Below are 17,591 nucleotides of genomic sequence, written 5' to 3' on the forward strand. Positions count from 1 at the left end.
TCTGAGTGCCTATTAGTGCCATGTGCAAACATAGCTGGGCAAACCCTTATGAAAATAAGGAGGAAAAAGGAAAAAAAGCCAGCTGGTTTTGCACTCCCTTCCCCACTTGGGCTTCGAGCAATAGAGAGAGTGATTGCTTTCTGCGTCTTTGTTCTCAGCTCTGGCACAAATCAAATCAAACCTCCCTTCCCCCAGCAAAGCACATTCACTAAGCTGGAGCATGCCAGAGTGAAAACGGATTAAAAAGAAAAATCATCTCTGCTGCTGCAGATGAAGAGGCATAAATCAGTGTGATGGGGGGTGCTCTGCCTCTGGGCTGGTGATTCCCTCTGCTAATGGGGTGCTTAAATCAGTGTGGCTGACAGTCCTGGGGTATCCATGGCAATGGGCTGAGAGGGGCTGCAGCCAGACCTGTTTTGGTGTGAGCCCAGCAGCGCAGGACGAGCCCAAACAGCCTCTCACCATGCTGGAGGGAGCTCCTGAGGCAGGAAGTGCTGCAGTGTGCTCCAGCATTCACCAGCGGCACCCCAAAGCCATAAAAGTGGGTTATATTTCAAGATGCTTCTCATAGCTGATGTTAGAACAAGGGTTGTTTATTTTCAGGAGTCAGGTTTTCTCCTCCTGCGTAAATACGCCTTCCATACATTTTAAACAGTCTTATATAGGTCATGAATATATTTTAACTTCTAACAGAGTAAATTGGACTTTCTTAGAGTTGTATGACCCTGGAAGCTGGGGGAATGAATTTCCAGGTTTACAGTGACACACCTTTACACTGTCAGTATTCCTTTCTCCTCTTGGCTGTCCCACGAACTGGTGCAGCAGGTAGGGACCCTTTCAGCCAGCCCCATCAGTAGAAAAATGAAGTCTAAAGTTGGAACTGGTGTGTGAGGACCTGTGGATGAGTTGGGGTGGAGGACTGGGGACAAGCTTGAAGTGTGGCTGGCAGGTGGTTTGAGTTGGGGTGGAGGACTGGGGACAAGCTTGAAGTGTGGCTGGCAGGTGGTTGTCAGTGCCCACTGTCCTGCACCACAACTATCCACAGAGAGAAGGGGTGTTTGCAAGTAGAAGTGAGAAAGCAGTGGGGCTTTGCTTTGCTGCTGTATTTGGCTGCCATTGAAACACAGGTTGAAAGTGGTGAACACCTATAAGAGGTGTTCATGTTATAAGGACAAGTGAGACTATATCTTTACTGTGTTGGCATTTTTCCTCAGTTTTTGTTTCTATTTGCTTCAGCCACTGGGTGATACGCAGTGGTGATAAGCCCCTCCATGGTGGGTGGAGGGAACATTTCCAAAGAACCTGGCAGGGCAGCAAGGCTCAGAAGGGCTTGTGTTTGGGATAGAAGACCCAAAGTAACCCTGAAATGGTACCTAGCAGAGGGGGAAGGAGGGCATTGGCTGTGAGGGCTACAACCAAACTTTGACTTTGGATTGATGCTGAAGAGTACTCAAGCCATGGCCAGTTGGACATGGCATTGCTAAATGGTTTTGAAATACAAAGAGCCAGGACTACATCCTCCAGAAAATGCTGTTTTTTCCCAGCATTGCTGTGCCAGTTGGGCTGGATTAAGGCAAGATTCCCCTGTTTGGGAAGGGGGGACTCCTTAATCCTCAAAGCCTGGATTTAAAGATCCTAGAGAGAGTAATCACATCTGGATTAGTTTCTGCTGGGGAGCTCTATGAAAGAGAGCAGCTTGACACCACCAGCCCTGAGCCTGGTCTTCATCCTTGTTTTCAGCTCCTTTTACCAACCACATATCTGAATTATACTTAGATGAAGAAAGAAAATCCCACAGAAAAGAGTATTTCCATGTTCAAGCCATAAGTGGTTTCCTGCAGGGGAGATGTATAAAACATAGCCCAGGCAGGTGACAGAAGGTGACTGTCTTGTAACTGTCTTTTTTGTTGCACTCACTATGCTTCTTTTGTAGCAAACTAAGCTAGCCTTTAGCCAAAGGAGGAGATGCTGATGACGAACACACTGGTGTAGTGCCAGCCCTGCACTGCCTGGAGGTGAGCTGGCCTGCAGCCGTACGAGGACACCTGTAGTTACTGCCTAAGTCTTTCTCGTTTATTTATTTGAATCCAGATCCCTACAAATGTGAGGTTTCTGTACAGATATAAAACAAATAAAGCCTTTATGTCAGCTGAGGCATATTCCTGCTAGGAGATCCTGCTGGAAAAATGCACCCTATGGGCTTTTCCAGCTGGCCTCAGTTATTGTCATAGCTGCAAGTGAGCTCAGGGTCTGTGTGTTTACCTGGCAGGAGGCAGCTGCTTCAGATCAAATGAGGATCAGCTTCCTGATAGGTTCACCACTTCAAAATTAAAACTGCATTATTTACTCAGGAATTTCTAGCATCAAATCTTGCATCCTTTCTTGTGTCCTCCATCTCCCTCTGTAGCCAGGATGAAGGGTGGTGACATGCTTGGCACACCTGCAAGCTCCCTGTAGTATCCCTGTGCTATATGACAGTAGTTAGGCTTGGCAAACCAGGGTGGCAACAGCAGCAGTGACAGGCAAGCACCACCTGACTGACCTACCTCAGGTTGGGAACAGGAGCTTCAGGCCCTGCTGCATGTTGCCTGCTTGGTTGCTCTCTCTAAAAGTTCCCTTTGGACGATACTGCAGGCCTTTTGGCATGTTGCCCCATGTGCTTGTGCTGCACCATCCCAGCCTTGCAAGCGTGGCTCATCACCTTGGTTTTCAAGCGTGATCCATTTAGTACAGTCAATTCAGTCCTCTGCATTCATATTTGCTTTCAGTGTGCAGATTCTCTGGATCTTCTTTTGCAGGTCTTTGTTATCTCCATGATCCTCTTCTGGCTGGGGATGAGTTTAAATGAATCCATCCTCTGAAAGAGACATCACAGAAGTAAATACGAACAGTGCAGCAGGAAGGAAAGCAATGTAATAACAGCTTTGCCAAGAGCCTGGCCCCTTTCGTTTAAATCACTGATTCTGTTGATCATTTCAGCAGACTAGAGAGCTATCCTGATTTACTTAAAATTTTCAATATGACTTTTGCACAGGACAGACAGTTTCAGTAAGATCCTCTTTAAAGCATTCGTCGCATGATATCAGAATGAATTAGATAAATACCTCTAAAGACCTGATCTTTAACCTTTCCCTTTGCTATTTGTTGCTGAATTGAGGGACAGTGTTTTTCTCCTTTCCTTCCACCATCAGCCACACTGATGCAGACTGATTTCAATAGCATGCCATCAGTGCCCACTTCCCAGTGACTGCTGTGCCAAAATAATGTGGGCATGTCTGCCAGCGGAGCAAGGCAGAGGATGCTCCATGTGCAGGAACCTGCCTCCTGTGTTCAGAGGCCACAGGACTGAGGTGCCACACACTGTGCTCTCGTTGCTCCACGTTGGCAGTCCTTTACAACCTTGGGGCTGCCAGCATCTTTTTCTTCCCTCCCGGGCTGTGTTGTATTGAATGGGATTTGGATAGTGGTTTATTTGTTAGAGACTGTGCCACTGCTCTGGGATGTCAGCTCCTGCAATTTTAATTTAGATGTTGTCCTTTTAATTTAGATATTGTTGAGCACCTGAATCACACAATCACAGAAACACCAAGGTTGGAAAAGACCTACAAGACCATCCAGTTCAACCATCCACTCATCACCAATAATTCTCACTAAACCATATCTCTCAACACAACGTCCAGATGTTCCTTGAACACCTCCAGGGTCGGTGATGCCACCACCTCCCTGGGCAGCCCATTCCAGTGCCTGACCACTCTTTCAGAAAAGTAGTATTTCCTAACATCCAGCCTAAATCTCCCTTGGTGCAGCTTGAAGCCATTCCCTCTAGTTCTATCACCAGTTACACGAGAGAAGAGGCTGACCCCCAGCTCCCTACAACCTCCCTTCAGGTAGTTATAGAGAGCAATAAGGTCTCCCCTGAGCCTCCTCTTCTCCAGACTGAACAATCCCAGCTCCTTCAGCCACTCCTCATAAGGCCTGTGCTCCAGACCCCTCACCAGCTTTGTTGCCTTTCTTTGAATCCGCTCCAGGGCCTCCATGTCTTTCTTGCAGCGAGGGGCCCAAAACTGGACACAGTATTCGAGGTGCAGCTTCACCAGAGCAGTTAACCTGTGTTAACTCTAGCCTTTTGAACGGTGAAAATCTTTTCTGTGGTTGGAAAGTGTCTGTGTGTAGGTCTCTGAGGACTAAGGCTGGTTTGTTCTGTATTCCGAATGTGAGCAGGGGTCTCAATCTAGTTTGTAAATTAGGTCAGCTGATGTCTGTAAGGCAAGAACAGCAAGAAACCTGGTGCTGTCTGTATCTGTGCTCAATGGTACCATCAGAAGGACTGCAGGGAGAGAATGAGGTATCTTGGCAAACCTCTGTATGTGTGTGCCATAGCCCAGAGAAATCTTTTTGCAGCAGGTATCTCATGTGTGTGGCTATCAGTGTAATTGTAGCATGAAAGGTGCTCAGAGATGTTGCCCAAGAATGTCAGCTAATGGGGAAGAGTGAGAGAATAACATTTTTTAAATTGATGCCGTATGCTTTAAATTCCATCATCTCTGCTGAAATCAGGAAGTTCTTTACATTGGGAAATTCAGTGCTGCTTTAAGCGGATTTTTAAGTCAGTGCCCTGTTGGGAAAGGGGGGGAGGTCTTGGCAAAGCCACTGCCTTGTCTGCAGTGACTGTAAAGGACCCAAGGTGCCTGCTGGTGTCAGAGGAAGGAAATGAACACTGGGATCTCCAGCAAAGTAATTTTAGGCTGATACCACTTCCTCTTTCAGTTTAATATAATCATCTTTGGTGTCTGCTTCTACAACAATGGCTTTGTACTGCTAAACTTTTGCAGCATATTAGCAGAGGCAGCTGGAACTTGAATTTGATTTTGTCTAGAGTGAGAAAACTTATATTTAGCACTTGGCAAATCTCTTGAATGCAGGAGCACATCAGTATATAAATGCAGGTTGCTTTGATCAGTGTAATTTTGGAAGCTTAAGGAAGAAAGAATATATTTAGAGTACTGACAATGTCAAAGGAACTATAGAAAATATTCTGCCTGGTGACTGCAATTATATTATTCCACAATATTAGCCTACCCAGTACTGCAAAAATATATATATAATGGAAAAATGCTTTGGGTAGCAAAATACTCTTAGTGTAGTCTTTTGTACACTGCAATATAAGGGTGAAATCCAAATGCACGTTGTCTCAGATGAAGTGGCTGGTGAGAGCACAGAATGGCAAGAGCTGGACAAAGCCAGGGACGCGGTGGTGAGCGGGCAGTATCAGGGCCGAGTGATGTGTTGGTCAATACACACCCTGGGGAGATGCAGCACAAGCTGAAATGGCAGCGGGACAAGCTGCCTGCCTTAGCCCCTCTTCTCATTTGGGCACAACTCCCGATGGCTTCTTTGCAGTGCAGGATGCCAAACTAATAGTCACTCTTGGCATTAAACCATGTGTAGGACTCAGGATTTGGCCATATGCTCTAACAAAAGGAAGCGCTTCAGTTTGCAGTTCAGGGGGAGAGCTGGAGGCATTCCCAACAGTGGCCTCTTCTGGCAGCTCGTGTCCCTTTGAACCCTGTCCTGCTTTGAAAGGAGTAGCCTCTGACCTCACTGATTTAGCAGAAGTTTGCACAGATATATGAACCCAGCCGCACTGCTGCACATTCCTGGCCCCCTGATCCCTCAAAACTACCGGGATCTACCTAGAGTTCTGGAGCTACAGTTAGAGGGAGGAATACTTGGTAGCTGCTGGGTGAGGAGCCAGAGTAGCTGGCATTTGGGAGGCTCATCTGCAGATGCATTGCTTTTTAAGGACTAGGATTCTTAGTGAGGACTCTTCTTACTTAGCAAAAGCAATCAGTGCCAGAACGTGGAAGCATGTGGTTTTGAGGAGGGACTCATTTTCTGCTCTCAGCAGAAGGAGTTAAAAACTAAAGTGATAGCATTCAAATTTGCATGGGTGGAACAGAAAAGGCGTGGATGAAAATATCATCAAAAGTGTTGTGGGCATAACTAAGCTTGTGTTGCCTCTGGAAAAGCAGTTACATGATGAGGTCGACCCTTCTTTCCCATTGCTGTTTCTGGCTTCCAAGAAATATACTGAGCGTTGTGATTTATTGCAGTGCTAGTAGAAGACATTTTAAGTTTTATAGGCAACCAACGCTGTGAGTCCAAATCTCCAGAAAGAAAAACAGAGCCTCCTCATTCCATACATGTAAGGAAGACGCAGTAGTTGCTGATGGGAGATGGTGCTTTGGGAATTCAGATCCAATTCTTACTCATTCTCTGCTTCAGGTTGGTAGCTCCCTCTGTGTTACATAGAGCTTCACCAGGAGATTTGCACTGCTGCAGCACTGACTCAGTCTTACTCCCCAAAACTACCATTCTTGCCATAGCCCATAGGAATGACTGTGTAGGCTTGAGACACAGCCCTCTTCTACAGCTGCCATGTCAAGAAGTTATTGCCCCTTACTAAAGGCTGCGGCTACTTCCAGCCTATGATATTTTCTGCTCTATAACCCACTGTTGAGGCTGGTTAACAGAAAAAGCTTTGCTAGATGCCTGCTTGCTTGCCTTCTCCTGCCGCCAGCGGGTGAGCAAACAAGCATCAGCGATGCGGCAGAGATTGTTTTTGCACCATGGCTACAGAGGAAAACCATGTGAGATTTGATGCCTTACAGCTTTTTGCTCTGCAGGCCCATAGATCAGTGTAGCAGAGATGGTTTGTCTCATGGCGAATAGCTGACTGCAGGCCAGTTGGCAGCCCTAGTGCAGGGAAGGCTGTTAATAACGGAGTTGGGGTTGATGCACGGCATCACTAAAATGGATTGACAGATTGGCGGAGAGCAGTTTTCATGCATCCCATATGTTGCTTGGCTTCCTCTGGGTGACTTATAAAAAGGGGGAAAATATTTTGCTGGAAGAAAGTAAGGTTATTTATATACTTGGGTATTTTTAAGCAGTTTTCTCCCCCTCTTGCTTGACATGATGCGGTCAAAAATAAAGACAAAAGTTGATCCTTTAATCGTCTTAGAAGTGTGCTTGGGTATTAAGAAGGTGCAGTTTTCCTCTGGCTCTAATGGCAGAACAGGGAAGTACCTCAGAAAGTTGAGAAGTTTTGCTCTTGAAGAATGGAAGATCTGACACAGACTGCCAGAGATATAATGCTGCTAAACAGCATGGTAAGTCCAGGCTGCTCTGCCTTACGTCTGTGAAAGATCTGATGTGTTATCTGTCAGATAACTTTCCAGGAAGCATGAAATGTGGCCCTCGGGTCCAACAAGAACTTTTCTGAGAAATGCTAGTTTGCTTCTCTCTGCTTCATTTAGGCAAACATGTGCAGTACAGACCATCAGTCTTGATGAAGTGGCATTGTTTAATACTGGAAAAAATGCACATTCAATATAGTTTGCGTTTCCGAAAACCTGTGTTATTTATTTAATAATATATTTTTCTTTTGCAAGAAAAAAAATAAAAATAAAAAATCTGCAGTTATTTATTCATTCTTGCCCCTTGAAGAGCTTGCTACCATCTGTTTTTCTTGGCTTTCCATCACTCTTTTTTTTTTTTTTCCACTTGTTCTTCTTCCACTGTGCACCACTGAAGGACTATGCTATACATTATCTCATAGCCAAATTATGCAGGATATTGTAAACATGTTGTAAATTTTGCCAGCTGCAAAGTCAAGGGCTCTGAAATCTTGCTAAGCACTGGAAATGCTTTTAGAAGAAGAAAGGCAGCCTTTTGGAAGCAGATTTGCAGGGCAGCGTGACACAAAGGTGGATAGTGCAAATGCTGGAGGAATAGAAGCAATACATAAATGTATTTGTGGATTACTGTAGCTTTATCAAAAAAACCAAGAGGTCTCTGAGATGGTGCCTGCTCAGCACCCACAGACATGACGGCACAGCTCCTGCATGCAGATGCCAGGACCCACAGCTCTATGCTCCAGCAGTTGTAGCAAAGATTGGAGCATGGTGCAGCCTTGGCACCACTGCACTGTCCCAGAGGGATAGAGATCCCTTTTGGGATTTGGGAGTGCATGAAGAGCACTGGGCAGCACAGAAATAGATTGCTGCCAGCCCTGTAAACTTGGAGAGGGGCCATGGGGTTGTACCAGTGCATTCTCTGCAGCAAGCAGTCCCACATCTCCTGAAGTCAAGAGGAATAGGAAGCAATCTGCTTTAGGAGTACAGGCTGATGGTATCCACATTGCCCTCAGTGAAATACAGTTTTCTTCATTTGCTGTAACTTCACTATGAATGCTTTCATGCTTTGATTTTGACTGATAAGAAGAACAAAGGCATCTTAAATTCAGATGAGATTTGAGGAAGAATAATTAGGAGAGTAACTGCTTGGGACTAGAGATGTTGCCCTTACAAACCATTTTTAGAGAGTCCAGGGGTTGGACAGAAGCACTGTGGTGCTTGAGGCATCACGGTCCTGTTCACCCTGCACCCTTCAGCCATCCTCTCCTGACAACAGCTTGCAGACCTTGAGAGGCCAAACACTGGGCAGGGTGTTCATCTGCAATACTTAGGGATCTCAAACCTGTCTTTTACATTATTCCTTCCATACTTCATCTTCCACTTCACCAGTTAGTGAAAGGGATCCCAAGTTCAGTCATACCTGCATAATAAGGCTATGAATATCCTATCCTATGTCTTATTGTTCTGTTCCTACTATTTTTACAGTGTTAAGAGCTTAAGGGAGAAAAATTGCGTAGCTTATTAAGATTCATTTTTCTTCTTTCAAAGGAAGGATGGTGGTCTTTCAGTATTCTATGAAAGCTATTACTTCTCCAAAGAGTCTTTTATTACTATCATGGGCTGATGTTCACAGCTTGCACTCTTGCACACAGGCACTGATTTAAATAATGGACTTTAATCAACAGTTTTCATCATGCCTTAAATCAGCTAACAGGAAATGCAAAACTGATTATTTAAATTAATCTTGTTCTTCATTTGGGCTTTTAAATTATTTTCTGAAGGAACAACTGATAGTTATTCACTGGTGCCTAGTGCTCTCTTGTCACCTATGATCAGGATGTCTTGTTAGCATATTTGTTTAAGAATCTGCATGTTAAGTCTGAAACTACCTGATACTTTCCATTTTATGTTCCAAATTGATGACTGACACCTCTACTACGTGATAATTTTAATGCTGATCTGTGTCAAGGTGCACAAGCAAAGTAAGAAACACATTAGATAGTGTCTTCCGATTTAAATCACAGTATAATCTCAAATAGATGGATATACAGTGTTAAGGGGAGGAGTACAATTATCAAAACTCATTCTGCATGTGAAATGGTTAGCAGACCAGACTCTGCAATCACCAAATTCTTACTAAGGCTCAAAATGGGAAAAGTAAAACAGCCCTTTATCTTTTTGGTTCCAATCCCCACTTGTTTTCTCCATTTTGACTGATCTGAAGGAAAGAACATCTTTCTGTGCATGCAGAGGAGAAACATGTTGTTTAAGTGGTCACTTCAGTGGCTTGGCTTTGTCTAACTTTTGTAGGGGCTTATTTCTATTTCTTGCATTGTTACAGTGCAGTTAGGCCATAATGTTCAGTGCTCTCAATCATTTTTTCACAGTCATAGAATTGCTAAGGTTGGAAAAGATCACTGAGGTCATCCAGTCCAACCATCAACCCATCACCAGCATGCCCACTAAGCCACATCCCTAAAAGCCACATCTACATGTTTGCTGAACATCTCCAGGAACAGTGACTCCACCGCCTCCCTGGGTAGCCTGTGCCAATTTTAATTAAAAATTATTAAAATTTAAATGCAGATAAGTTATTATACATGCATACATAAATGGATATATATACGTCCTGTGCTCTGTTTTTTTTCTGAGAGAAGGATGCTGCATTTTTACCTTCCTATTTTTTGCATCAGTTCTACCTCAGTGCACCAGCAATGAATTGAGGGTGAAGTTTCTGATTTATGCCACTGTATAAGAGAAAGCCAAAAGGAAAATGAATCTCTGAACCTTTACCTTTGGGGTATGTGCATACATGTATTTCCAGTGGAAAGTGTGATGTAGTCAGTCGACTCCTTCAGGTAGTTCAGCTGACTTTGCCTCTGGGTGCCTTGTTGGCTGCACTCTTCTGGTGCCTCGTTGGCTGCGCCCTTCATGTCAGGGCTCAGAGCTTTCTGGGGGGCACACACTGGGGGGTTCCAACACTGATGGCCATGGCTGCTTCCATTTGGGGTGTCTCTCAGCTGGCTGCTGCCACCAAGCCCCTCTACCAGCCCTTCTCCAGGCACAGCACTGGGTACAGGTGAATTATTGTACCTTCCTGCCTCAACTCTCTGAGAGCAGCATGGAGCCTCTCTCCCAGCACTGTAGTTGAGCAATTGTCAGCCCATTTTGCCAATATGCTGTGACAGTTCTCTCCAAATCACACTTGAGACTTAAGATAAAGCAGCATAGGCTTAATTTCTTTATTCCCCTGCCAGAAGCCATATGCACAGTGCCAGGATTTGACATGCAGCACTGTGCATTACAGACACATGTCACTCATGCTGACTCAGAGAGAGGAAATGTTTGCTGCCATGCCCTGCATTGTTCCTGCTCAGGTGCACCAGGGGAAGTTTCAGCTTTGGAGCAAAGCCTAAGCCCAGGATTCTTTATTTTACTGCAGTTGTTTAAGTTAGGGTTTGGGCCTGGTTTGTTTGCAGTTGTTGTATCAGCTTCCTTCCAGATGTCCTCAGCCATGGGTCCCCCTGATGAACGCTTGGTACCGATGCCACAGCAGCACAGCAAGGCTTCTGCTGATGGAGCATTTGCAGGGATTGATATGTGCCCTTGGTAAAGGCAGTCTTAAGTTTTCTTATGCAACATTATATATAAGCATGGGCTTAGAGCAGCCTTCAGAGGCAGCACAAATTGCTGGCAGTAATACACCTAAATTACATAGGACATATTTTTTTTTTTTCTTTTATTCTTTTTTATGCTTCTCTGCTTCCTTCTTTTTCCTTGCAGTGATTTTACTTCATACTTTCTTGAATAGGCCTTTGATGTGATCCATGAGTTTATGATCTTTAGTAGATCTCTGGCTGGAACAGAAAGCAAATCCATTGGTTAAAAAACTGAGTAATAGTGAAAATGTCATTAGATTTGCTGCTCCTTTGATGAAACCCTCAGCATCATTATAAAGCCAGTCCTCAAATCCTGCCCCCATGAAACATCATTGTCCCTTCTGTATTGAGATGGAAATGAGAACAACAGTAAGGTTCTATCAGAAGGTGGTAGGTAACAAACCACCAAGGTCAAATAATGGATTATAAATCTAACAATCATTGGGAGCATAGCTTTGCCAACTATTTTACTTTGTTTGAAACAGTGAACACCCAAATATAACTATATGGGACATTGGATTATTATTTTTTTTAATTTAGATCATAAAAACAGGCTTTTTTTTTTTAATGAAGAATGATTTTTTTTTCCTAGTGTAATTCTTGTAATAGGATTAAATAGAGTAATCTATTTGTAGGGGAAACTATGTTGAGCACTTCCACTGCAAATGTGGACATCCAGAATAATTTTTCCCATTAGTAGAACAAAAGATCAGGATTGTTTGGTTTTCAGAGAAGATATTAGAATAAATCAAAGTAATTTACAATGAATAGTCCCCCTTGTTCTCTTTAAAATGCGAGGGAAAGTTCAGCAACACTGAAAAGTAGAGAAGCCAAAATGGACAGATGATGCCTTACAAAGAATTGTGGATACATTACACAAAAGCTGGAACTTATGCTGTATATCAGCTGTCACTGATCTTGATAGCTTTGCGGCCGTGCAGTTACAGTACCTGCAGTCCCCCCCATCCCACTTTTCCATGCCTCCTATCCTTTTTGGAGCATGGCATCTTGTCACCTCTGGTAATTGCATTCTAGAAACACTCCATTCATGGATAAGAAGGCATTTGTGTTACCTAGAGTAATACAACAGTTATCCTATTAGTAATTAAGTCAATTTCCAAGCCCTTGTGCTGTATTTCCCTGATGGAACTCCTTTCTCTAAATGAATTTTGAAGAGGGTGAACTGAGGTAAGAGCCTACCCTAGGGTCAGTTTTCCACCACAGATGTTTCCCCAGTCTTCCACATCTTCACTCTCATTCTACTGTTTCTCATCACTGAATAGCATCTGCCCCTATCACAGTGACTCCCGCACTTAAGACATTTATAAACAGTAATGAGGTCCTCTCTCAGCCTTCTCTTCACCAGGCTGAACATTCCCAGGTCTCTCAGCTTTCCTCATACAGGAGATACTTCAGGGCCTTAATCATTTTTTGTCGGCCTCCACTGGACTCTTTCAAGGAGATCCCTGCCTTTTTTTGAACTAGGGAAACATTAAGTACTCTAGACATGGCCTCCCCAGGGCAAAGCAGAAGGGGAGGATCAGCTCCCTCAACCTACTTGTCACGCTCTTTTTAATGTACCCCAGGATACCACTGACCTTGGCCATAATAGTACACTGCAGACTTGTGGCCAACTTATTGTTGACCAGGGCACTCAGACCCTTCTTTGCAGAGCTCCTCTCCAGCAGGTCAGCCCCTAACCTGTACTGATGTATGCAGTTATTCCTCCCCAGGTGCAAGACTCTACACTTGCTCCTGCTGAACCTCGTCAAGCTCCTCCCTGCCCAACCCTCTATTCTGTCCAGGTTTTGCTAAATGGCAGCATAGCCTTCTGGTGGGTCAGCCACTCCTCCCAGCTTTGTAACATCAGTAAGACTGTTGACGGTGGACTCACTTCATCCAGGTCATTGGTGGAAGATGCTGAACAAGACCAGATCCAGCACTGACCCCTGGGGAACACTGCTAGTTACAGGCCTCCAAATAGACTCTGTGCCACTGATGACAACCCTTTGAGCTCTGCCAGTCAGCCAGTTCTCGATCCACCTGGCTCTCCATTCATCTGTCTGATACTTTCTAAGTTCCTAACAAGGATGCTGTGGGAGACAGTGACTAAAGCTTTGCTAAAGTCAAGATACACAATATCCACTGCTCTCCCCCAGTCAACCCAGCTAGCGATGACATCACAGAAAGCTACCATGTTGGCCAGGCATGACTTCCCTGTAGTGAACCCATGCTGACTACTCCTGATATTTTTCCTGTCTTCCAGTCCTTGTGGGTCCCTTCCAACTCGGGATATTCTGTGATTCTGTAGTCGTGGAAAAACTAGAAATGCTTGGCTTATCAGATGTGATTTTAAAGCTGGCATCTATAACCTTAAAAAAGTTGGTAAAAATCAAACCTGGAAATGCTGTGGAGTATTATATGAATTCTACCTTAGAAAAAAAACTGGCACAGATGTGGCCATATTCTAACAATAACACTAGAAAGTAACTTTCTGTTTAAAATTAATGATGTTCGAATGAATACTTTTCTTCTTTATAAAGGGGCCCTCCACCCTTTGCAGAAATGAACTGTGTGCTCGAGTCCAACAGAACTCCTGCAGGTTCCCCAGCAGCCGTGTTTCACAGCTTCGGTTTGCACACCCACGGCAAACGGGGAAAGGGCAGAAGTGGAAGGAGAGGGGGCCGTAAGGGCGGAGGAACGGCTCCCGTGGTGCTGCTGCTCCGCAGATGCACTTCTGCGCTTTGTATTTCGAGACGAGGAAATCGCGCAGAAGAATTCCTGGGATGTGAGCCGTAGGAGAGAGAGCTTATTTTGCACCGATGAAAGCGACCCTTGGGGCAGAGGCACCAGAGTGGCGGTGCAGCCCGACCCGGCCCTTCTGGGCCGCCCGAGCCGAACCGTGCCGGGGCGGAGCCTGCCTCCGCTCCCAGCCCGCGGGATGCCGCCGCCTCCCGCCCGTCCGGTGCCTGCCGCTACTGCCGCGTCTACCGCCGGCGGCGGCTCCGTTCTGGGCAGCGGGGAAGGACGGGGCCGAGCCGGGGAAGGCCGCCCCGTTCCCCTTCCCGGGGCCGCTGGGGTAGAGGGGACGGCGAGGCGCGGGCAGCTGGGACCGTGGGGCAGCTCCCGCGTCGAAAGCGGTATTTCTCGGTCGTTACAAGACAGCCGAGGGCTCGAGAGAGAGCTAACGGGTGGGCTTCTCGGTTTGGGGCTGAAGAAGACGGTTTCAGAAACATTTGGCTCTGCTTTTCCAGCTGTGCGCGTTCGTTGGCGGCGAAGCGGTGCGAAGGGGCGGGGCTGGGGACGCCGGGAGCGGTGGGAGCCGCCGGGCGGCCTCGGGACGGGCCCAGCGCTGTGCCTGGGTCATTTGTCCTGAGTCTGCGCTGTTGTTTTATTTTCACGGAGGATGAATTCCGGGAGCCTTGCCCGTGGTTTTCAGCAGCGCAGCCGGTCGCTTTAAGCTGCGCGGGGATGCTCACGGTGCGTGAAACGCTGCCAGCACCGTGCGAGCTCTGTGGATGTGCTGCAGGCACGGGGGGGGCGGCGAGGAACAGAGCCTTGGCTTTTTATGTATTTATTTCTACCCGCAGCCCGCCCCTCGCCTCGCTCGGGGGTTCACCAACTCGGCGGCTTTGGATGGAGGACGCAGCGCCCGAGGTGCGGCGGGGCGGGAGCGGCACCGCCCGGGACGGCGGCCGCGCCTCTTGCTTTGTGTAACCGCGCGCCGCGACGAGCACCGGTTCGGCACGGCAGCTCTCGAGCCGCCTTCCAGCCGCAGCCGCAGGTGCTGAGGCCGCGCACGGCCGCCGTCCCCGGCGCGGAGACCAACGCGCTCGGCTCCGCGGCGGGGGCGTGGCGGGGCCGCCGCCGCCCCTCCCGGCGTGAGGGCGGGGCCGTGCCGTGCCGCCCTGCCTGGGCGCGAGGCGGCGGCACCTGCGGCCGGGCCGTGCCGGGCCGAGCGCGGTTGGAGCGCAGCGGCGAGCGGCGGCCGAGCGCGGCCCGGCCGTAAGAGGCGCGGAACGCGGCGTCTGCGGGCGGCGTGAGGCGGAGGTCGAGGTAGGGGCGGCTGCCGGAGAGGCGCGGGTGGAGGCCCCGGTTCGCGGTGCCGGTGCGGAGCGAGCGGGCGGGCGGGAGACAAAGGGCCGGGCGGGCGGCCGTGCCCACCTGTGCCGGCCGCGCAACGGGCGGCTGAGCGCGGCTCGGGGCCGCTGCCCTCGGCGGCTGAGGTGGGCGTGGGGGAACTGCGCTGAAGCGCCTCGCCGAGCCTTCTGCCGGCCGTTCCTTCGCGTCGCCGCCGCAGTTATTGCGAGGCGCTGGGGGTTCCGTCTGCTTTTCCGGAGGAAGTTGCGCCCAACTTTGCCGGCTCCCCTCGCCGCGGGGCGTCGCGCAGCTACCCGCGGGCCGGCCGCGCACCTGCAGCGCCGCGCCGGGAGCGGCCGCACCGCCCGTACCGCGCGGCGGCGGGAACGGAGCCGGCCGGGCGCCTCTCCCCGGGTATCGATCGGCCCTCGGGCATCCCCCCGGCAGCGCGGCCCGCCCTGTCCGCCGTCCTCTTTGTTAGGCACCGGCCTGCGTTAGTGCGAGGGAACAATGGCTCCCACCGGCAGCCGGCACCGAGCTGAGGGGCTGCCGGTACGGATAGCGCTCCCACCGACGTGGGGTGAAGCCGCCCTTCTGCGGGCCTGGCTGTTAATTCCGGGTCTTTAAAATATGTTTCTGCGTTGGCCGAACGAGAGCGGAGAGTTGGTGCCTTCGGTAGGGTTTGTCCTGTCTGTAAGTACCGCTGCCCTGACGGCTGTCAGAACCCCCGCTCCTCAGTCGTTGCCTTTATCGTACTGTGGCACGGCAAGCACCGCTGCCGAGCGCGGGAGCTGCCAGCTGGGCCCCCGGTCTCCCTGCCGTCGGTGGCTGCGGGAATCTCTGCTGGCGTGCGTGTGGGCCTGTCGCTGCACGGGGTGCTGCCGGAGATGCTCTTCTCCAAATCTAAGCGTCGCAAAATGGCCCTGACTCGTTGCTGGCTCCTTCCAGCTGTGGCGGTGCTGTTGGCATTGCACTGCAGCTGCTGGCATGCTGCTCATCAGGCACTGCTGGGAGCCCAGGGGCTGCACAGGGTGGGTGCCGGCTGGAGCCATGGGAGCTGTGTGCTGAGAGCTGTGCGCTGGCTGCTGCTGCACCTCGGGCTGCTCTGGGCTGCTGCAGCCCCTTGGAAGTGAAGAGGAAGTGTTTGTTGTAGACTTAAGCTTTTCCTCCATCAAACATCATAATTTGAGGTAAACTGAGTGAAAGATGGCTCGAGTTGAAGAGAGGACAGTATTACTTATTTTGAGAATGCTGAAGCAAAACTTTTTTTCTTCTGCTTCAAACACTTTCCAGGTGAGATTTTCATCAGAAGATTTCAGGCCAGTGTGGTACTGACTTGCCTCTGTGCAGAAGCTCGGAGATGCATTACTCATTTTGGTGTTTTTTAACCTTACCTTAAGGAAGTGAGCGTTAACCGGTCAGTGTGCACGTGTCACATACACTGTTGTCTGTGCAGTTAACTTGGATTCTTTGGCACCCGTTTGCTTTCCAGCACATCACAAATATGCACAAATGGAATATTCAACTTTTAAGGAAATCTCTGTATCCTGAAGGCTAACTGTAAAATGAAAATATGGAGTGAGCATGCTATTGGTTGGGGAAATAAAACATTTTGCAAGGAACTTGCTCACCAGCATAGACTCCTGCTGTCAGTCAGCCAAGAGCCAACTTCCCCAGGCTCTTCATAGCAAAACATGAGTTCTGCATTAACTCATCAGTCTTGCATCTTACCCTATGTTCAGTACTGAAATTGGTGTCATTATGGGTGAACTGTGTTGTTTGACATCAGCTGGGGATGTTCTTTAGGTTTACAGCTGAGGCAAGGAGGGCTCCAGCTCCTGTGTGTGTTGGGTATGGGGTGATACCAGCACTGGTTTTGAGGAGGGAGAAAAAAGGGAGGAGGAGCAGAAGGGAGAGCACCTGCATTCCTGGTTCTCCACTGATCACCCTCAGGTTGGCACTTGCATCCAATTACTGCTTGAAGTTGCTCTAATTAAGAACATCAGGTGTCTGAGATGTAGCTGTTCAAATTCATAAATCCTCTTTTACTGCTTTACTTTGCAAAAACTAAAACTAGAAGTCTGCTCTGTGGCATTCACTAAAACTATTAATAGGTGTGACTGGGTACCAACACGAGTGTTTTCTGGAACGTGCATAAACAGAAACCCTCCTTAGGTATCTCAGGATATCTGTATGGGAACTGTTGAGTCACAGCCTGAACCATAGATTGAGCATCTGGGGAAGAAACCCGTCAGCCCTGGCAGCACAGGTGAATTCAATTCAGCTGTGTGAGCAGAAGGGGTGGAGCCTGGCTGCACCTCTCTTAGACCCCATTTAAGGGCTGACTGCCATTGGGGGAGGATCTCTGGTTGGTGGTCCCTCCTTTTGGAGTTTTCTACTGTGAGTGTAGGAGACAGGTGAGCATTTCATTTTTGACTGTCTCTTTCCACCATGATAATCTTTCTAACTATAAGCCTGTAAAATACTGTCCTAACCACGCCACTCTTCTAACTGTACATTTGTTTGTTGTACAACATCCTACAGCTGCTGTTCTCTTGGACTTGCGGTGCTATTTGTCCATCTAGGCAGGATTTCTTGGGCCACCTGTGCTTTGCTTCCTGCTGAGCTGAGGGCAGCTGGGCTGCTCCATGTG

The 17,591-nt window shown here is 48.2% G+C and overlaps 1 protein-coding gene across 9 annotated transcripts in view; it reads left to right on the top strand.

Moving 5' to 3' along the window:
- The window catches only part of PAK5 (p21 (RAC1) activated kinase 5), a 323,333-nt gene that overhangs the window by 219,565 nt on the left and 86,177 nt on the right, over positions 1 to 17,591 (top strand). Inside the window, exon 1 of one of the 9 annotated variants that reach the window (XM_090134847.1) lies at positions 14,074 to 14,338. The exons of 7 other annotated variants lie outside the window; for them this stretch is intronic. The gene's annotated coding sequence lies outside the window, so the exon portion shown is untranslated. Of the gene's footprint in view, positions 1 to 14,073; positions 14,339 to 14,788; positions 14,915 to 17,591 lie in introns of those variants that run through there. One more of the 9 variants, XM_090134846.1, reaches the window with a different exon arrangement.

This window comes from Phasianus colchicus, chromosome 2 (genome assembly GCF_987193195.1).
Source record: "Phasianus colchicus chromosome 2, bPhaCol1.hap1.1, whole genome shotgun sequence".
NCBI classification, from domain to species: Eukaryota; Metazoa; Chordata; class Aves; order Galliformes; family Phasianidae; genus Phasianus; species Phasianus colchicus.